We start from the raw sequence: 22,979 nt of genomic DNA, 5'->3' as shown, positions 1-22,979 counted from the left end.
ACAAAGAGGCCATAGAAAGTGAAGAAAAACATAAATGGATTCACGCAATGGAAGATGAAATGAAATCCTTAGATGACAATCATACATTTGATATAGTCAAGTTGCCTAAAGGCAAAAGGGCCTTAAAGAATAGATGGATTTACAAGGTGAAATATGAAGGAAATTCAGCATCTCCTAGATATAAAGCTAGATTGGTGGTGAAAGGTTTTAGTCAAAGAAAGGGGATCGACTTTGATGAGATTTTCTCACCTGTTGTGAAAATGACATCTATTAGAACTATGTTGGGTTTAGCTGCAACTCTTGATTTGGAAGTTGAGCAAATGGATGTCAAAACTGCATTTCTCCATGGTAATTTGGAGGAGGAAATTTATATGGAACAACCTGAGGGTTTCAGGGTGCAAGGCAAAGAAAATCATGTGTGTCTGTTGAAAAAGAGTTTGTATGGCTTGAAACAAGCTCCACGACAATGGTATAAGAAGTTTGAATCGGTTATGATTGAGCAAGGCTATAAAAAGACTACTTCTGATCATTGTGTCTTTGTGAGCAAGTTTGTTGATGGTGATTTTATTATCTTGCTATTGTATGTTGATGACATACTTATTGTTGGGAAAGATTTTTCTAAAATTAACAGGTTAAAGAAGCAACTTAGCAACTCATTTGCTATGAAAGATTTGGGATCAGCAAAGCAGATATTGGGTATTAGTATTGTGCGTGATAGAAAAAGAGAAGAAGCTTTGGATGTCTCAAAAGAAATATATTGAGAAGGTGCCGGAGAGGTTCAACATGGGAACGCTCTAAGTCTCGTAAGCACTCCTCTAGCGGCACATTTCAAATCGAAAGTGTTAGTCGAGTCCTTCAACCGAGACCGAGAAGGTTGACATGGAAAGTGTTCCTTATGCATCCGCTGCTGGGAGTTTAATGTATGCCATGGTGTGTCTAGACCGACATTGCTTATGCGTCGTTAGCAATGTTAGCGCATTTCTCTCAAATCCGTGAGAGAGCATTGGAATGCAGTGAAATGGATTATGAGGTATCTTAAGGGAACTTCGGACTTTGAATCTTTGTTTTGGTGGTGAGAAGCTTTGTGCTTGTCGTGCTATACTGATTCCGATATGGTCGGAGACGTTGATTCTAGAAAGTCCACTTCGTGGTATTTTGATCAAGTTTGCTGAGGGAGTTGTGGCCCGGCAGTCTAGATTGCAAAAGTGTGTTGCATTGTCCACAATCGAGGCGTAGTTCATTGCCATCACGTAAGCCTGCAAGGAATTGCTTTGGCTTAAAAAGTTCTTGCTTGAGCTTGGCTATACACAAGAGAGGTACGTCTTATATTGTGATAGTCAAAGTGCTGCTTATCTTGCCAAGAATCAAACCTTTCATTCCCGCTCAAAACACATTGATGTGAGGTATCATTGGATACGAGATGCATTGGATGCGGGTTGTTGGAGTTGGCTAAAGTTCATACAGATGACAATGAGTGCGACATGTTGACAAAGACTTTGCCAAGAGGGAAGTTTGAGGTTTGTCGTATGATCGCCGGGATGGCGGTCACCTCCACATAGTCGTGAGGGGGAGATATCTTGGGTATTGGGCTCCCATCCTATGTGGAGAAAAAGCCCAAATGGTCCAAGCCCATTAGGGTTCACTTTATTAAGTGTTTTTCCATCATATTAGGGTTAAGAGAGTGAAAAATCTGGGGATATAGCCGCCGCAAAGATAAAAACGGCAGATTTTTCGCAGTGGTTCGATTTGATGTATGCAGAAATTCAAGCTGGTGTTTGGAGGGTCAAACAATGTCCGATTGAGCTGAAATTTGGTGGGCACGTTCGGGACTTGCAGAGCTTGATTTCCACCAGACGGTTTGTGATTTGGATTCTCCTAGCTCAAGATATGAGGGTCAGAACAGAAGCTATAGAATATTTCTTTTGTTTTCAATATAGCTTGTTTTAGCTATTGTTTTTGGTCAAGTTGTATTTTTATTTATGCTCATTCTTGAGACTCTCTTGTACCCTGAATTTGATCATAGTGGAGCTTGGATTGGTCAAGATTGACCCGTGGTTTTTCACACTTGATTTAAGGGTTTTCCACGTAAAATTTGGTGTCTTGTGTGATTTCAATTTTGGTCTTGTTAGGTTGCTCTCCTTCATCTAGCAAGTCTGGGGATTGTTTATTTGTTTACAATCTATTGAGATTGTTGCTTAATTCCCATCATTCATTAGCAAATGTGTTGGTTGTTCATGAACCTAATTCTTACTCCCAAGCTAAATTAGATAAAGGGTGGATAGAAGCCATGGATAAAGAATTGGATGCTCTGGAGAAGAATGAAACTTGGGATTTAACATCCCTACCTTATGTACAGATTGCTATAAATTCTAAATGGGTTTACAAAATTAAATATAATTCATATGGTAGTGTTGAGAGTTTGAAGGCTAGATTGGTCAATAAAGGCTACAGTCAAAATGAGGGTAAGGATTACACACACACCTTCTCTCCGGTAGCCAAATTAGACACTGTTAGAGTCTTCATTGCTTTGCCTATTGCTAAACAATGGCCTCTTCACCAACTTGATACAAATAATGCTTTTTTACATGGCCATATTACAGAAGACATCTACATGAATCCTCCAAAAAGGTTATTCCAAAGCCTTACTTGGACAAGTATGCAAATTAAGGAAATCCTTATATGGTTTAAAACAGGCTTCTAGGCAATGGAACCAAGAGTTCTCCAAATTTCTCATCAGCCTTAGTTTTCTTCAATCAAAGCATGATTACTCATTATTTGTTAAATATGTTACTGAGAACTTTACTGCAACTTTGTTTTATGTTGAAGACATACTCTTGACTAGTAATTGTGAGGAAGAGATTTCAAACACCAAATTGGCCCTTGATAAACAATTTACAATTAAAGATTTGGGTTTGGCAAGATTTTTCCTCAGTCTTGAATTATAAAGAACATCCTTTGGAACTATGTTGCATCGGAGAAAATATATTCTGGATACCCTAACAGATGCAGGTCTTTCAGCAGCCCAAGCCAACCCAATTTCCTTTTTCCTCAAGGACTCAAACTCGGGCTCTGACACGGGACGACCCTCTTCAGGATGTAGAGCCTTATAGGCGACTAGTCGGAAGGTTACCGTATTTGATTCTTACAAGACCAGATATTTCATATGTTATCCAAAGATCTCGACCCAATTTGTTTCAGCTCCTACTGATATCTCACATGCATGCAACTCGAACATCTTCTCCGATATTTGAAAGGTTCCATTTCCACAAGGTTGTTCTATCCTCGCTCAACAAAGCTTGAGGGTTAACTAGTTTTTTTCAGATGCGATTGGGCATCTTGTATTATGTCTAGAAGGTCTTTAACAAGTTATTTCATATTCTTGGGCCATTCCCTACTTTCTTGGAAGACTAAAGCTGAATACATAAGTATGGTTGCAACTACTTGTGAACTCCTTTGGTTAAGCTATATCCTTCAATAATTCATATTCCAGTTTTTTATTCTATTACTTTGTTTTGTGACAACAAAGTAGCTTAACAGATTGCAGCTAATCCATATTATCATGAAATAACCAAACATTTAGATATTGACTATTATTTTACTCAAGAGAAAATCCAAGACGGTTCTCTTCAAACAACCTATATTCCCAGCCAATTGCAACTGGAAGATATCATGACCAAGCCTCATGGAGTAGCACAACATTCACTTGCATATTCCTAGATAGTTTATTTGTAAATTTTGTTAGATTATCACTGGTCAAGATTAATTTATTAAGATTTTGTTTATAGGTTATAGTATGTTAGATTATGATGAATATATACACATTGTTTATAAAGCAAAAATTGAGTTCTTTTGTAAGGAATTTTATGAATAGAGAAAGTTTTCTTCTCTTCCACTTTCATTTTGTTGGTTTTCACAATGTCTCTCAAAATTCCACTAAACAAAAAACATTTAAATCCCAAAAAACAAATAAATCATTTTTTTATGCTTTTATGCCACAAGCTACGTTTTAAAATAAATTTATGATTTTGTCTTGGCCAAAAAAAGAAAAGTTAACACCAGTTTGTCCCTTTTTTTTTTAGCTGGAGAAACCACAAAGCTTGTTTTAGAAAATTTTTCTTTTATTTTTGCTAGTCGAGTAACATTATTAGTCATAAAAAGTCACCCAATAGCAAAAAGAACTAGAGGGACTTGAAAGAAAAAGACAATAAATAAAAAAATAAAAACAAAAAAATACATAAATTTGGGGGAAAAACCCGAAAAATCTGAAAAACCACAAGCAATAGATAAGATGATAATACTATGGTGAAAATTGAGTACAATGGCAGCAGTTGTGCTTGATAAAATAGTTTTCATTATAATAAAACACACACAAAAAAAAAAAGCATATGTTTAAAAGTTTTTCAGCCGAGCTATGCTATAGTTATATATTAGGCTTCCTGAATAATGTGAATACCAACTTGGCCTTCGTGTCATTATCCAAGCCATTTTTTTTCTATAAACTTCAAATTCAAACTGTATAAATCCTTAAACTCTAAAAACTATAAAACCTTATTGTTAGTTCCTCCGGTGTGGTTTGTGAGTTTTAGGGAACACTCAAGCACTCATAGAAATCTCACACAAACCAATAAAAAAAGAGACACACGACGTTGGTAACCCAGTTCGGCGTCCACTCGCCTACGTCTGAGGGGCCAAGCCCGGAGATAAACAATCCACTAAAAGAGGTGAAAATACATGACAAACACTTGTCACTCAACACTCACATACAAAGATCACTACCCTCTCTAGATTGTCTTGTGCACCCGCACTCTCTAGCTCCAGTCACACTTACAATCTACGAGCAAGGTAGCTTATATAGACGCCTCAACGTCCCAAATATAGCACATACCTCTTTTAGAATCTCCACGGTTACTAATTTAAAAACCTTCCAAAATTAGCTGTTACAACTCCTGTTGTAACATAAATTGCAACATGGCCCTGACTGCTGACTTGACTGAGTTCTGGTTATGTTGCGGACGACCTCAAGACCCATCAACCTCCCGGTCATGCATAGTCCGAGTCGACATCAGCCAAATCTCCCGATCCCGACTACCGGCAACTAGCCTACCTCCTCAGTTCCTCATCATGCAGTCCCCTCGCAAGGTCCTCACGTCCTTGTGCGTCTTCATGAAACTTGCCAAACGTAGTCTTCAATCTTCCAAGTTTGGTCTTCAAAGATTCTCCAAACTTGACCTTCAATTCACCCAAGTTTGGTCCTCAAATCTTCCCAATAATAGATCTTCAATCAATCAATTCATTCATCAAGGATTCTTCAAATCATATCTCCTTCATTCATACCATGAATAGATATTTCTTCATATAAGCTCCACCATATTTAGTCTTCAATCATATCTCTCTAAGAATGACCTTGATATGGTCTTGAACAAGTTACCAAGAATAATACCACCAAGATCTTCAAGATATTTTCCTCCAAGTTATAAATATACTAAAAATAGCTCCACCATATTTAGGATGATTTGCCTTGCACCCCAAGTCTCCTTGCCATATCACCAACATTTCTATGTCATCAATTATGCCTTGTCACCATGGTTGCCACGTCATCTTGCTTTGGTGTCAAATCATGCCAAATAAATAGTGCGGTTGCACTAACACTTATAAAACCATATCTAAAACTTTAAAATCTTAAACCCAAATACTATCAAAACCCTATACTCAAAATTCTAAAACCTAAACACTAAATGCTAAACCTTAAGTCCTAAATTTTAAGCCCTAAACAGTAAAAATTAGGGTTTCGAGAGAGGGTTTAAATAGTAATAATTAGGGTTTCAGGAGGACGTTTTCGGTTTATGGTTTATGATTGAGGGTTGAAATGATAAAGTAAAATTAATTCTTTTTCTTAAAAGAATAAAAAGAGAATGAATGATGAGGATGTTGATATAATGCTGAGGATTTAAATGATAAAGTGAAGTTAAGTCTTTTTTGTAAAAAATAGAAAAAAAAAAGAAAATAAATGATGTGAATGCTGATATAATGCTAAGAGTTCAAATGATAAAGTGAAATTAAATATTTAAAAAAAAATTAGAGAGAAAATATGACGTAAATGTTAACATATACATATCGCAAATGTGAAATCCACATCATTCAAATGATAAAGCTCTTTGAACAGCCTATTTTGTACAAACATATAATTACTCTTTTCAACCAGCACAATTTCTCACAAAGATTTAATCCGGTTAAAATTGGAAAATTTATAAAATCTTAAATAAAATTCTATTAAAAAGCGCAATTAATTTTTTTATAGCTAAATTTATTAATTGGCACTACAATAACTATCACCACAAATTTATCACATATCTTTTAATTGAGTTTTGGGGAAACATAAAAAAAAATTTGTAATTTTTGAATTTTGTAAAATAAGGATAGAATTCTTTTTTTTTTTAATTTTATGACGTGTGATTTTTTAAATTTACAAAAAAAATAAAATAAAATATTTGTTTTCCTCGTCGGTAATGCACTTAGAAGCCAATCCATCTCAGGCCGGCTGCAGTCGCTCATCAGCACTAACTCCGTTAAATTTAATGAGAGAAGAGTGTTGAAAAACATTCCAAGTTCAACTTTCAAATTGCACCATGACTTCATTTTAAAAAACTGCAATAGTTATTATGTATGTATGGCTAAATTTTGTCCAAAAAAGTTATGTAATAATAACTTCAATGCAAAGATTTAGCGCAACAAAAACAAAAAAAAAAAACAAAAAAAACATTATGGTACGTGCCCCAAAACTATTGGTTTTCTTTTGCTAATTTTAGCAATAAAATAAGTATCATGCATAAAAGTATAATATCATAATTTCAATATTATACACATACAAAAATACATACCTGTTTAGGAGACCTTAGTAATAAAAACAAAGGGTCAAATCCAGCCCTAGTACAATACCTGATAAGACTGACATTATTAAATAACAAAATACAAAATACTCTAAAAATTCATATTATTCACCCAAAAGAGGCCACAAACTTATGCACAGAATGCCACTTTATTTTACCTTATGAATTACATATTTTGCTGTTAAAATTCTGATATTCCTTAACGGTTCAAAATTTCTTAGTCTTCCCCCATCCCCTTGTTCCCTGAGCCATCCCTGTTCTTTTTCCCCTCTTGCCATGGCAAGCGGGGGACCACCTCCCATCCCCTCCCCGCCCTCATGGGCGGAGATAGCGGCTGCAGTTAAAAACCGTCCTTCCAATCCTTCTCCACTTGTCGAGGGTCCAGTGCTGCGCAAGCTAAAGGCTTCAACGTCTGAGTTCATTCGTTTTGACAGTGACTCTGTGGCCCGTGCTCGTCTCCGATTCCAACACTCGCTGATTGGAAAGTTCTTTGGAAAACCCCCCATCTTCGAACAAATCAAGACTGTTCTTCTCACCAGATGGCAGGAGTTTGGCGAAATATCCATCTCCGATCTTCCTAACGGATATCTTTTGTTCCGATGTGAATCTCATGAAGTTTCTCAGAAACTCCTGTTTGAGGGTCCCTGGGGAGTGAATGGTGCTGTCCTTCAACTTGCTCCATGGAAACCCTTCTTTGAACCCGCCTTTGCCAAGCTATCTTCTGCTGTAGTTTGGGTGCAGCTGCACAACCTTCCCGTTGAGTTCTGGGATGGGGAGTCTCTGGAATTCATTGCTAGCTCTCTGGGAACTTTATTAAAGATTGACGAATTTACTTGCTCTTTGTCCAGGTCTAAGTATGCTAGAATATGTGTAGAGATTGATCTGAATAAACCCCTGAAGCAAGGATTTTGGGTTGGGGATGATGCTCATAGAGTGTTTGTTGTGGTTCTTTATGAGAAGTTGCCCACCTTTTGTTATCACTGTGGCCTGGTGGGGCATGGGTTGAACCAGTGCAACCGTCGGAGTTCAATGGAACAAAGCCGCTCCTCGCCACCCCCTTACCGGGTTCATAGTGAACCGAAAGGGAAGGAGGCGATGGTGGATTTGGATCCTATGAACGATGGCTCGGAGGCAAGGACCGACCAGATGCCCCCTGAAGGTACGAACTATAACAATGAGTCGGAAGAGACGTCCTTTGGTCCTTGGATGATTGTTTCCCGGCGGCGAGGACGTGGGGGAGGCCGCGGTGGTGCCAGAGGTGGTGCTGGTTCTTCGGTATCACGTGCGGCGCATGCGGAAGCCCCTGCGCCCTCCAACGGTACACTCGAAGCGTCCCCTCGCTCTGGGTACAACCACTCGACACGTGGCAGCTTCTCCTCTCGTGGCAGGGGAGGTCACCTTGGAAGTCTCTTGCGTGCTTCGAGCCCCTCCCCTGATCAGGCGGCATGTATTAATGGAGTTGACACCTTTTTGTCTTCTCAAGACATGGGAACCATAATGGGTGGAGAATCCCACGTCCCGAGGGACATCGGGCCGCCCAATATGTCTGACCCGGGTGCTAGTTCCAAGCCTTTTGTGAGTTCCAAAGCCAAGTTGACCCACCTGCAGGATCCCGTTGGCACACCACCCACACTTAGGACATCCGAAGAGACATCTGCTGATCCTATTGCTGGATCTCTTATCTCTTCACATGCCATGGTAGTGGAACAAGTCTCTGATGCTCTAAACCCACCCTCTTTGTCATTGAACTCTGATCTTCCTATGAGTAATTCTGATGGAGAGGAATCGGAGGGTGAGGATGAAGATAGTGAGATGTCTGATTACGAAGGACCGGAAGAACCAGATGATTGTATGACATTGGATCAATTTCAGTCAGGACTTCGCAAGGAAACCCTTGTTCGTAGGGTACCTCAGCATCCGGAATCCATCCATAAGAAAGGTCAGATGGATCAGGGGGTTGAGACTGCTCAGGGTTTGGGTGCTTCCCATTAAGAGGACTTTGTCCTTGTTCTTCTCTCAGTTTCTTCATGTTCTTAGTTCCTGTCGTTTTTTGGTGATCTCTTTTTATCCAATTTGTTTTCATGTTTTCCACTAATATTACTAATATTGTCTGTTGGAATTGCAGAGGCATCTCTAGTCGGGATACCTTCACTCGTATTAAATTTTTGATGAAGAAATTCAAGCCTCTCATCTTCTGTCTAGTGGAAACCAGAGCTGATAACGGTCGGCTCGATAAGTTCTATTCAAAAATTGGCAAGTGTTGGGCCTGGGCCGCCATTGTTGCAGAAGGTTACTCTGGCGAAATCATTGTGGCGTGGCAGAGGCATATCGGCAAAGTCACTCCTATTGTCTGATCCAGGTTTGTTTTACACTTAGTAATCACTAACTGCAGGAACGAGTCCTGGATTATCTCTACTATTTACAACTCCACGCGCATTCAGGAACAGTCTGCTGTTTGGTTTGAGCTCTCCTGTCTTGCTTCTATTACTATCCCCTGGATTCTCATAGGTGACTTTAATGCAGTTGCTTCTCCTTCTGAGTACCGGGGAGGATCTCCTATCTATTATCGTCGCAAGGCCCGAGCTTTTTCTGAATTTATAGCTATTAATAATCTTATGGAGGTTAATTTTGCAGGTTCTAATTATACTTGGTGCAACAATCAATCGGGCAATGCAAGGAAATATGCCCGGCTTGATCGTTGTTTGTTTAACCCCTTAAGTATTGATTCTTTTGGCTCTTATATTATTAAACACCTTCCTAGGCTTTTTTCTGACCATGCCCCTCTTCTTCTTACTCTTACCCATCGTGTGCCCCTCAAAAAGAAAATTTTTAGATTTGATAATTTTTGGCTTGAATACCTTGAATGTCATGATGTAGTTCGGGAAGCTTGGTCTTTCATACCTCATTCTAATCGATTGCATGCTTTCACTCATCTTCTTTCTCGTGCTCGGTCTAATCTTATTACTTGGAAGAACAGGGGCCTGACTTCTCTAGAGGCAAGTTTCAATAAATTGGAATTGGAAATTCTAGAAGCTGAGGCGTTAGAAGGTCTAAATGGTAACCCAACTGCTGTTGACAATGCTCTTTTTTCTCTCTATAATCGTCTTACTGCTTTGCACCGGCAAAACTCCACTAAGTGGGCTCAACATGCGAGACAGTTGTGGGTTCTTCAGGGTGACATGAATACTAATTTTTTTCATAATTCTATTCGTTGTCGCAATCATGTTAACGCTATTCCTCTTATTACTAATGTTGTTGGAGTTGTTGTTACTGATCAGAAAGGCATAGAGAAAGTGTTCTGCGACTTTTATAAGAACCTTTGGGCCGATCCCTCGGACAGCTCGGTCATGGATATTTCTCAGGCGCTTCCCTCTGATCTTCCCTCGATCTCGACTGCCGAAGGAGTGGTTCTCACAAAGGAGGTTACCAAACTTGAGGTATATCAGGCTCTTAAATCCCTCCCTTCCGGTAAGAGTCCTGGACCTGACGGCTTCAATTCTGAATTTTATTGTTTTTTCTGGAATGATGTTGGAGATTCTCTCTTTAATGCTATATCCTTTTTCTTTAACAATTCTACCATCCCTAATTCTTGGGGCCGTACTTACATCACTCTCATTCCTAAAAAAACTAATCCTAAAACTGTTTCTGATTATCGTCCCATCTCGCTTTGCAATGTTTGCTACAAGATTATTTCAAAAATTTTAGCGAATCGGCTCAAAACTGTTCTACCTCGTTTGATTGGTAGAGAACAATGTGGCTTTCTTGCTAATAGGAATCCTTTCGATAATATTGTTGCTCTTCAAGAGATTGTGCATTCGATGGATCGAGAGATTGCATACCTCCCTAGGATGTTAGTGAAACTGGATATAGAAAAGGCATATGATACAATGAGTTGGAATGCAATTCTTGCCACTCTTTATCGGATGAATTTTCCTAGCATTTGGATTACTTGGGTTGAAACATGCTTAAGGTCTGCCTCCTTTTCTTTGTTAATTAACAAGCAACCTACTGACTGGTTTAATTCTTCCAGAGGTCTTCGACAGGGCGACCCTCTCTCCTCTTATTTATTTATTCTTGTTGCGCAAAATTTAACTGCTATTCTTAACTTTGCTATGCAACATAACTTGATTCCTGGTTTCAATTCTTCCCTCAGTAAAAATTTTAATCATCTTATGTATGCGGACGATTTAATTCTTATTACTTTAGCTTCTAGGAAGGCTGCCCGTAACATCAATTTATGTCTGTCTATATATGGTAAGCTCACAGGTCAACGTGTTAATAAATCTAAGTCGGATATTTTCTTTCCTTCTAGATTTAACCCTAGACTCAAAAAGAGCATCTGTTCTATCCTTGGGTATAAAATTGGCAGCTTTCCTTTTCAGTATCTTGGGATGGTGATCTCTCCCAAGAGATTATTGCTTTCTAACTTTTCCAAGATGATTTCTAAAACTGAAAATACTCTTTCTTCTTGGAATCACTCCAAAATCTCAATGGCTGGTAAAGCAATTCTTATCAATTCTGTCTTGTTGTCCACCCCTGTGTACTATTTGTCTGTGTACCCAGTTCCTGATACAATCCTTGATGGAATCACAAAGGTTGCTAGATCTTTCTTCTGGTCAAAGAGTGGCAATCGAAAAGGCATGAACTCAGTTAGTTGGACAGATATTACACTTAAACGAACTGAGGGGGGTCTCTCGATCCGGAATTTGCGTGCATCTAAAATCTCTTTAATGGCTAAAAATGTTATTAGTTATCTTAATCATCATGATGCCATATGGGTGGACATTTTATATCATAAGTATGGGCAAGTGAATTTCTGGACTGACTCTATTCCTACGAACTGTTCTTGGTTTTTTAGAGGTCTTTGGCATAATGCTGATATCATTAAACCTCAACTTTGGCTTCATCATTTTTATCCTGCTGCTACTAATATAATGTTTGATTCTTGGTACTTTGAAATTCCTTTAGCTTTTAAGCCTACCTATCTCAATATGCATGTGGATTATGACCATTTGAATATGTCTGATTTGATTCTGGATGATGTGTTGAATATCCCTTTGATGAGCTCCATCTTTGGGGAATTCTTGAACTTTGATTATCCTGCATTTTCAATCGTGTGTACAGCGGTTGCTAATAACAAATGGAGTGCGGTTCCCCAAGTCCAAAAATCACAAAGTGGCCTCTATGGTTTTACACCCATTTCAACAATTACATTGGTAATTATGATACTTGGAATGGTTGGGGCAACCTTTGGCGCTTATGCTGTTGCTCCCGAGCCCTAAACACTTCATTTGGTTACTCTTGCATAATGGTATTAAAACATATGAGTATCTTTACAGGTTGAATCTGGGTACTCAAACCTTTTTGCAAATTTGTAATCTTGACTTTGAAAATGTTGAGCACCTATTCAACTCTTGTCCCAAATCACAGTTTGTTTGGCAACAGGTTAGTAATGATATTGGTAAGCAAATTGTCTTTCATGATGGGTTCTCAACTGGCAATTGGCTGTCTCCGGACCATCCTGAATATGACTTGTATGTTCAGTCCATAATTGGGGTGACCTCTTGGCTCATTTGGAAGTCTCGGTGTAATCTTATATTTCGTCAAGAATCTCCTGACTTTCAATCCATTCCTATCAGAGCAATTAACCATGTCAGGGAGTTCTCTCAATCTCCAAACTTTAATTCCAGCAAGCAACTCATACTTAGTAATTTTTCCATCAATGATGGGCCTTATCTTTTTGTGGCTTCTACGAGTCATAGAGGGGCTAATACCCATGGTGCTGGTTTTCATCTTACTAATGGCTACTCTCAGTTTGTGTGTGCAGGGTTTTGTAATATCTCTGCAGAATCAACCCTTGAAGCTTAATCCTTAGCTCTTTTGATTGCACTTGGCAGCCTCTATGCGTCTGATCTCCAAGTTAAAACGATCTTCATTGCTTGCTCTGAGCTCTTCAACATCATTAAACATGGCTGTGATCCTCAAGCTTGGCGATTGAACCCGTTAATCATCAGCATCAACGATTATCTTTCCAGCTTTGATCTCCCACGAGTTTGCATTATTCCGATGGCCTGGATGAATGTAGCCACTAATCTGGCAATCCATGGAGTTAACTCCCATGCTCTCACTCTCTTCCATCAGGGTAAGGATCTACCGCGCTGGCTCATGAAGCAAGTCCTCAAGTCCGGCATTAGTTTGTAATCTTTATTTTGTTTTTGTGTGTTTGTTTTATTGTTTTGTTTGTGTTGTTTTTTTCTGTTTTCTTTTGGCTTGGGTCTGTATTTGTTTAAACTCTTGTGTAATTTTTGTTTGTTATCAATAAAATAGCTCTAATGAGCTCCTTCCCCCAAAAAAAAAAAAAACTTATGCACAGAACAACAGGTTTGCTTCTTATAACCTCCAACCTCCATGATTTACAAGGATGAATGGACATGCTTGAGAATTACATAGCCAGACAACACTGGCTGGTTTCTTTCTTTCACCTTTGTTTGATATATCACTCTGCGCATAAGAACTTTCCGGTTAGTTTTTGATCTTGAAGAAGTGAAAGTTAAAGACAGAATGAGCATATATATATATATATATATATAAACGTTTATCTCACCTAGCGTTTTCGAGCCACATTTTGGTGATTAAAGTCTCGCCTGGATACACATGCAAAAGGAATTGGCCAAAAATGCTTTTCACCAAAGTTGGTTCTCTCTCCATTACAGCAGAACTTGATGACAGCTCTAACTACGAACCCAAGGGAGCACAGGCCATGAAGAATTGGACGGGCAAACCTATCGACAATTCAGAAATGGTGGTAAGATATAAAGCACATTTGATAACTGACGATGCCTGTTGCCAATGAAATTAAAAATGAGGCTGAGAATAATATTGTCTTGCAATTTAGAAGTACAGTGAAGAGGAGTTTGCACTTTAAGCACAATCAATTGAGGACATGACCTTTCTTAGCCGGGGAACCATTTATGACAAAAACTTACATATTCCCTCTATATATATATCACTCTTTAGAAATTGGAAATTATTTGGTAGTCATATTTTTCAAACTTGTTTTAAAACTAAGTTCTCATAACAAATTAACATCTTAATACTTACCCCGCATTCCTTGCAACCATTGGATCTGAATGTAATGGGTGATAACCACCAGATAGCATGTAAATAAGTGCCTGGACATACTTATTACATGAGTATGCATTCTGTTATTCACAAGAAATTTATAATGGGGACATGTATTGTTCAAAAAATGGAAAAAAAGGAATTGCAATATGTGATTTGGTCAGAGTATCTTTGGCGGTGAAAAGAATACTAATAAAGGAAGATGACAGTATGAAACTGAAAATCTTATGCCTCCTTATATAGAAGCAGTACTTGGAAATTTGCTATACTTCGTAAATACAAGGGGAAATACTACACATGGTTCAAGGTTGTTAGCACAATTCATGCACAAACCAAGAATGGCCAATTTTGGGGCAAAAGAGTAGTTATTAATGTAAAACCAAGGCACTGAGAAATGTTGCATCTTGTTTAAAGGAAACAATGATGAGAATGTTCAGGCTTTTAGTGTTTGATAATATGGAAAGTATGGCAAGCAATACATTTTCTCCTAGGTTCATTTTTTTTTGGGCACGAAGGAAGCAAGAAACTGCTGTTTTATGGTAGGAGTATTTTTTTCCCAACCATAATAGCTTACAACAAATACTATGGTTGAAAAGAACTTTAGAAGACACAACGCGAAACTAATATAAATCATTATGTCTTGACAAACATACCCATATGCATCCCAAAAAATTTCATCAATCATAACTGTGAAAAAAAACACATCATGATTGATATTCATTTCATTTGAGAAGTGGTGGATAATAAAGTATGTGAAGATCCAAGATCAACTAATGGATATATTAATCAACGCACTATGCAAGTAAAGATTTCCATACTCTAGAATTCTCATGGATTTTCAAGAACTAAGTATCGAAGGGGAGCATTCTGATTGATGCCTTAGTTGTTATGATGTTTAGGTTAGAGTATGCCTATTTTGTTGTATATGGTTTGGCATGCAATCCTTCCTTGAGGCAATTTTATGGGTCCTAATTGTGTTATCTCAAGATGTGTGTACTATGATGTTGCAACAGCTTATGTTGTCAAGATCTCATGCTTAAGAATGTCTAAATGGAGAAATTCATATGAAAAACAATGCTTCGAGGTATGAAGAATAGAGAAATAAAGAAGAGGTCTACCAAATATCATCCAATCGTTATTGTTTTCCTCCCCACCCGAACATTCGCTATTGCCAAAACCTATCCCAACATAGGAATAAAAAAGGGTGGAAGACTGTATGTAATCACATAGTTTTATAAGAAGAAATAACTTTCACCATCAGAAAGCGGATTTTAACTGACATCAATGCTGGGAAATCAAATAAGTGTCACAACATATATATATATATATATATATTCTCATGTTGTAATTATGGCAATATGAACTACGGCCTGGGAAATGGTCATTGTTGGGTCATTGGTCATCAACACAGCACTACAGGGATGACCATGCAATCCAAAGAGTTATGTGGAAAAACCACATTGATCCTTAACCAAGGTAATAAAAGCAAGTCTTATCAATACAAGGCACCGTTGTGCAAGGACCCCAACACTATGAAGCTAGATCTAGTAACATAGACAATGACCTAGCTTAAGGGAAAAGGAAGGCAATGAAGCACAATGATTACAAGATCATTATTCCTGATGAACATTCTATTATTAACTATTTAAGTATCAAAGTACGTGATAAATCTAATCATCAGTCAATACCAAAAAACTTGAGCCAATTTAATCAAGAGTGCATGAAGTATACTTGTTGAGTGGTCAATCAAAACTCATTTTATGAAATACATAGCAGCCACATAATCACATGAAAGAGGAAAATGTACACCTATAATCACACATACTCGAAACAATTTTCCAAATTATTTAAAAATATTTGTCACTGACATTGGGATTTGGTAGGTATAAGATCTTTCATTGGAACTTAGATCCTTTCACCCTAGGTGGAATAAAAGATGATACTCAGAAAACATTCTGCTAGAAGACATGGATTCTCGAGCAAACATTACTTCAGTCCACCAATAACACTATTATCCTGACTTGCACCTATTGCCATGTTCATAACATTTATATCAGAGTAGCGTTTGATTTATCATTTATTTCCAATGTAAAGTTGATTGCGTGTTTGATATACGCTTGTGTTGTAACTCAAATGAATAAAAACAGACAGTTAATATCACAACAAAGAAAGATGACATGCCTGGGATTGTTTGGTAACGTCCTCGTAAACAAAGGAAGGTTTAGAATTTGGAATCTTAACAGGAAGAATCGGGTTGGCTGGATAATCAGCATATGAATATGGTTTAAAAGACTTAGAGAAACCACCAGCACCACGCAAGTAACTTGTACTCCTGCAGATATGAAGCAATTGAGGAAAGGTTCTTATTCATATTCTATTAACTTTATGAACTTAACAAGTAATAAAGATACTAACCTATTCATGCACAAGGCTTCTCCAGAATCCTTATCATAACTGGTTGTTTGAAGCTCAATTATGGCAGCTTTACCTAGAGATACAAGATCAAACAAAGACCATCTTAGAATGTGAGAGACTAGTATCCTTTGTGTTTGTGTGCACACGTGTGCATGTGCTTGTGTGAGAGTGTGTGCGCGTGCCACAGCAATGAAAAGCTTTTACAAATACAGACCTTTGTCATGCAGACCTGCAATTACAACTTTATTTTGGATCTGTACATGAAAATCGAATGTTAAAACTCTCAAAAATAAAAAAATAAAACGAATATTTGAAAAAATATTCAGTCCAGCTGGAAAAAGCAAAAAAGGCAGCCTAAAAGTTCTTAACAATTAACCACCATTCAGAATCTCTAAGCCACACAACGGTGACTGCGCCAATGTTTATTTTATTTCATTTAAAATGGGTATAAAAATGGTGTGGCCTTGTATGCACAGAAGATTAGAGAAAGAGGAACATCAAATGGAACATAGGACAAAGGAAGAAGGAAGTTAAGAGAATTCTCAACTTCGACAACACCGGAATTCATGCAAAATAATAAAGCTCCTTTTGTAGAAATCATCATCAGCCTACTTTCCACAGGATATTTCTTCTATGTATACTGAAAAACTAAAAGACAGCCCATTCAACAACCTTCAAACATAAAGAGCAGTCATATATATGCATGATTTGTAGATGTCTATGTTTCCATTATTTTCTGAATCATCTGCTCCCTCAGATTTGTTTCACAGACTATATCCTTGATTACAGTTTTTTGAAATATGTCCTACCTCTATTCTCTACAGCATTTGTCATTGTTTATATTGCTTGAGTTCAAATAGACTCATGCTCCTTCAAAGCCTTCAAATATATAATGTTTTATACCCCCTTTATGGTATGAAGATTAACTTGGGAACCAGAAAAAACCAGATAATGTTTCCTAAGGTAGGGTGTAATCAGCTTTGCAAGAACCCAAATCTAACCCATCCACACCCTTAACACTAACAAACCGAGCTATCAGCATGATGACATCTAAACCTAATTGATTTATCTACTATACCCTCAAGCCGAAATAAATGAACTGATAGGAACCCTATTGAACATCAAGTTGAAGACATAATATACTAAAAACAGAATTGAATCTTTCCTATTGGCAAGTTCACTGCCCCAAAATTTTATACAGGGCAAGCTTAGCACTCATTATAATTAGAAGAGAATTTATCATTATACCCGTTAAAAGTGAGTAATTGCTAATATATCCTCATATAAATCACATTTGCTTATATACCCCTACAAAGCATTTTTATTTGCTTGTATACTCTTGTGATTGAAACTCACATTACTAACTTTATAAAATTAGAGATTGATCATTGATTTTTTCCTCATATAATTGCTAATATATCCTCATATAAATCACATTTGCTTATATACCCCTACAAAGCATTTTTATTTGCTTGTATACTCTTGTGATTGAAACCCACATTACAAACTTTATAAAATTAGAGATTGATCATTGATTTTTTCCCCTCTTTTCATTTCCTAATGTGAATGAAGTGGGTGAAAAACATTTTTTTATAAAATATTTGAGTTGACTTTTGGTTATAGGGGTATATGCATAAATATAAATTTTACATGAGTATAAAGAAAGGAAAAATGCCTTTTTTTTCTACCGGGGTAGCATTAGCTATAGTTAAGAATACAGGCTACAAAAAGTTTGGCCAAAAGGAATAAAAAATGAAAATCAGATGAGTATAAAAAAAAATTATCTAAACAACTTACTATTATATAGAATACATTAAGAAGAATAAAGTAAGGCAGCTATGGATGTGTACAAGGTTTAGAAAGAAAAGAAATTATTTAAGAGACTGGCAATGGCACAATTGAATTTCTTACACAACAATTAGAAGGGAAAGGTTTGTAGATCTCCAGCTATTGTTGACCGTGAAGCAGCAGTGTCGGATCAAAACTGAAAAGAAAATATTGGTGAGACTTTCACTTTTGACCATGAGATACGAATTGATCTCATAAAGGTAAATTTATGGCCCTAAGATGTCATACGATAAACAGATAAAATGTACAAAAGAACTCAAACATATTTAGCGACTTACCACAAGCCGGGCACTACTTCAAGGTTTTGTTTATTTTGATATGGAAAAGTAGTGCTAAAAGTAGGCAGAACCTGCAATTAAAGGCTTTAATATATGTTAGCAAGACTTAGATTCAGTTTACATTAAAAAAAAAATTTGGGATAAGAATATTTGATTCTTCTCACAAAAGCTAGGTTAAAGCATAAGTGAATCAAAAGGAAAGGTAAAAGCCAAAATGATAGAAAGGCTCAACAAAAATGCTAGGCACATATTGTTAACAACCACTTGGAACGGTTAATTTCTCTTAACAAGGAAAGACTAGCATTTTTAATCACTTAATTGCACACTCTCCTATCTCTCCATAAGCAGATGTCATTCTATATCTTACCAGGTGATTCACAATCTTGACAAAGTTAAAATCAGGTTCATGTAGAAAGGTTTAAGAAATTAAATGCAAATTTGCCATTTGGCCTTTGAGAAATTGATTTAGAAGAGTTCAACCTTGCCCTAATTAGTAAAAACATAATGGAAACTATGTTCTACAATTTCATATGACAAATAGCTGATGCAAATTCTTGACAACATAAAATGCAGGATGAAAAAGAACAAAGAAATTCAATAGCTAATTGAAAAATTTTAGGACAAAGTGGCATATCATCTGGAGATTTCTGCTATGAATCGAGAGATGCATAGGAGAAAGAAGAACAAAGTTGAAAATGGCAGAGAAGAATGAGATCAAGCTTAACTAACCAATCTTTACGGCTGCTCAGCTAATTTAAAGTGCTAGTTGGGCCAATATAATCCCCTCACCAAGCTCCGATCTTATTTCAATTGCAATAGCAAATGGTCTTTGTACTCACTAAAGAGGAAAAAGAATGAGAACTCTACATAGTGCATTAAGAGGAATTGAAGACATAAGCTGATGTAGTTCTTGCAAAATTAGTCACAACACTTGCTTGTTCAACTTCATTAAATTCCGTATCAATATCCTTTTCTTAATTGACATTACTTTTGTGCAACTATTTTCCCTTAAGTTGGTGATATTAATTGCACTGATCACATCAAAATCATAATCCTGTAAGTCTTTTCTCATACATCTTACCCCAACACATCTGTCTCATAGACATGATACTAGAATTATGGGAAATCAAAGATTGATACCACATGGCCAATTATTTTCCTGTAGAGGCGTATTGAAAGCAAGGTAAGTTCATTACTTTTGAACTCAGCCTCCTATCCCTATTTGTTCGCTACTACTAACTCCTGCATTTGTCCAAACTTACAGTTTGTCATACAAACCTAAACAAATACTATAACTAGTAAGGATTTAAATATCAAATTCATATAGCATGATTTGTAGGAAAAGCACAAGCAACGTCAGAATAATTTCCAACTTCATTGATCAAAATGAGCAACAAGAACTTCCATTTTCTATCAAAGGATTCAATTTCTGGCTTAAAATGCGACGAGTCATGCTCAAAACTAGAGGAAGAACTGAAGAAGTATTAGCAAAGGGGAAGAAACAACAAAAATACTTCAACTTCTAGCTTAACATGTCACAATATTCAGAATTGTTGTAAGCTTCAATTTGATCACAGCTGGCAATCACAAATTCCAAAAAAAATTACAAATTTTAGCAACACCCAAATTACAATCCAGCACGAATATATAGAAATAGAAGAATAGATATAAGCCGCACAACCATAAGACAAATATGTGCTTGGGTATTATGTGGTTTACCCAACCCTGACTACCATGGGCATGGCGAAACCAGTATCCACTATCATTAAGAAGATTAATCTAGAGATATTACCTCTCCTTTAAACTTAGGAACAAAACCCCATCAATGAGACTTAGTCTCTTGCTAACACTGACCAAGTGAAAAAATTCCACAAGCCAACCAGAAAAAAACCATCAAGAATTCAAAAATCCTTCTCCTAAGAAAGCCTACTCTCTCTCCTTTTCTATCATGCGTTACATAAAATATATCCCCAAAATTCCAGTACATAAACCAAACAATCAACTAATCAACATTTATAGGCATTACATAAAACATATAATACTCAAATTAGAGGGAAAATGCACTGACATGTTGGTCAATTACAGTTATTTGGATATCAACAAACCCAGCATTACCAATTTCCAATAAGCTTCAATTTTCCATCAAAGACTTCAATTTTTTAGCTTGACATGCCAGGTATTATACTCAAATTAGAGGAGCATGTACCAGTAAGGAGGAAGCAAGAAGGAAACCTGAATGAAGGGCTGCCCATCTTGATGGTATACATACTTGAGCTCCTTCTCATCCAAAGCATCTCCACCACAAGCCCCGACACCAAGAGCATACAAAGCCACATCTCTTCATCAAAATCAACCAACAAAACCAGCAATTCATCAATCCCAATCAACCTATTTGGACAAAAATATCATCAAAAAATCAATGAACCCTAACCCTAACCCTAACCCTATCAAACCTCTCGCTGTAAGAGAAAACAGTCTGCAAAAGAAGAAGAGACAGAGATTCATGAGATCAATGGCAGCAGTTGGGAAATAGAGGAAAAGATGGATCGAAATGGAAACTAACATCGGAGAACTTGAAGGAGAGTACAAGCTCTGGAACAATGGAGGATGTGAGGGGCCTGGAGATCGCCATGGTTGTCAACGGCCAAGAGCAAGAAGGCTTAAAATATATGGGTCAGAGGCTCCGTTCATGTAGATTCATGCACTTTAAAACCATCATCATTGGATCCTTTCTTTTATTATTTTTCACAGATTCTCTGTATTATCCAATTTTTTAAAAAAAAAGTTCATCCGCTTAAAAGCTTTCACATTTCGCATATGCACGACTTATGTGACATTAATCGCGATTAAAAAAAATAATAAAATAATGCACAAAATTCTTGTGAATGTAATTATTCTTCTAACAAGCATTATTAGCTAATGGTTAATTAATTATAGTCCTCATTATGTGATCAGGTTTGGATCCAAATTAAAATTTGGACTTGAAAGTAAAATTATGTTTGTCCCTCTCTGCACTCCATCTTGCACCTAGCCAACCATGAGAGGAGGCCACCGACGCTACAACCCACCATGGCCTCGAACTCCTGCCGCCAGCATCCAACGCCTACCGATACACCTCCACTAGATCAAGTAATAACACTGCCAATGAGGAGGCCGTTTTTGCCAACAACCCTTAATTTCTAGGCAGAGCCTTCTCAACTTGACAATCCTTCCTTCAATATCCCCGGATTAGGCAAGCATTGTTCATTTTCATGTTAATTACGGCGTATGACAAAGCTCTTCAAGACTTGTCAAGCCTCTTAGTTTTGTTGTTACTTGGGCGGAACTGTGAATGAAGTATCAACCTAGATGTTGAATACTACTGTAGAAGATATGATAATAGAATTGACCTTTTGGAGCATATGGCAAAGCTTTTCAAGACTTGTCAATTTGTAAACTCTTCCAAAGATATTTTTTTTTGGAAAGAGAAGCGGGACGAACCCACTCAAAAGACTGCAGGCGTCATGTGCCCTAGGTGGAATAAATGGGGATGGGGCACCACGCGTAGCTGGAACCACCGCATACACAACCACTATTCTACAACTTCCAGGAAATGCGTCACGTAGGGAATCGAACTCTCACCACTCGGTGAGGCTCTATCAGCGACCCATGTACTCATAGGGCCCAAAGGGTCGCTTGGCAACTCTTCCAAAGATATTGAGAAAATGTTGAACTGGGCTTTGCCTCTATTGCATGCGTCCCAACATATCCTAGAGAAGAACTTGCTCACTTCCATGGAATTGGTTCAAGCAAAGGTGATAAGATTACAACTTTTCATTTTTAAGGTAATTGAATTATGGTGCCATAAGCATGATGTTGTTCATTTCAGCTTAAATGTGGATTCTCCCTCCAAGAGATGTGGAAATCAGAAGACAGTGTCTTGACATTTACTTCAGGTTAGTTGTTACTAAGAACTTTATTATTTCAATATTGTTGTTTCATTTAGTAAATCTATATGACTTTGTTTTTCTCTCTTTGCTAATATCAAAACATAGTGTTGAGGCTAAATCCTACCAAAAAAAAAAGCACAAATCCTCTAATAGTTAAGACTTCTCCGCTGCCAGTTATCGCATAGCTAAGACTATATCAAATTGTCTCCACCAATTGCTATATGAAAACATAGATAATTGGGGTGCTAGTGGACTGCGTCGCCGAAGTTGGTGGGTGCAAGTGCTGGTCGTAGGTAGCTAGGCACCGGCGGCGTTCAGGGCCGTTGGATGGTTTGCGTGACATTAATGTTAGCCACACAAATGGGAAATGTGACGGGTGTTAAGCGGAAGGACTTTTTTTCACCAAAATTAATACTATAGGGACTCCTAGAGGATGAAAAATAATAGAAGGACTAAAGGGTCATTTTGAAATAGTAGAGGGACTAAACTGGGTATTATAC

General features: G+C 37.4%; 1 pseudogene; it reads right to left on the bottom strand.

Moving 5' to 3' along the window:
* Nucleotides 1–6,865: 6,865 nt before the first annotated feature.
* Nucleotides 6,866–21,302, bottom strand: LOC120251938 (annotated as a pseudogene).
* Between the last annotated feature and the right edge of the window lie 1,677 nt (nt 21,303–22,979).

The sequence above is a fragment of the Dioscorea cayenensis genome, chromosome 20 (genome assembly GCF_009730915.1).
Source record: "Dioscorea cayenensis subsp. rotundata cultivar TDr96_F1 chromosome 20, TDr96_F1_v2_PseudoChromosome.rev07_lg8_w22 25.fasta, whole genome shotgun sequence".
NCBI lineage: Eukaryota > Viridiplantae > Streptophyta > Magnoliopsida > Dioscoreales > Dioscoreaceae > Dioscorea > Dioscorea cayenensis.
The sequence above is the reverse complement of the archived record's forward strand: the minus strand, read 5'-3'. Positions and strand labels throughout refer to the sequence as shown.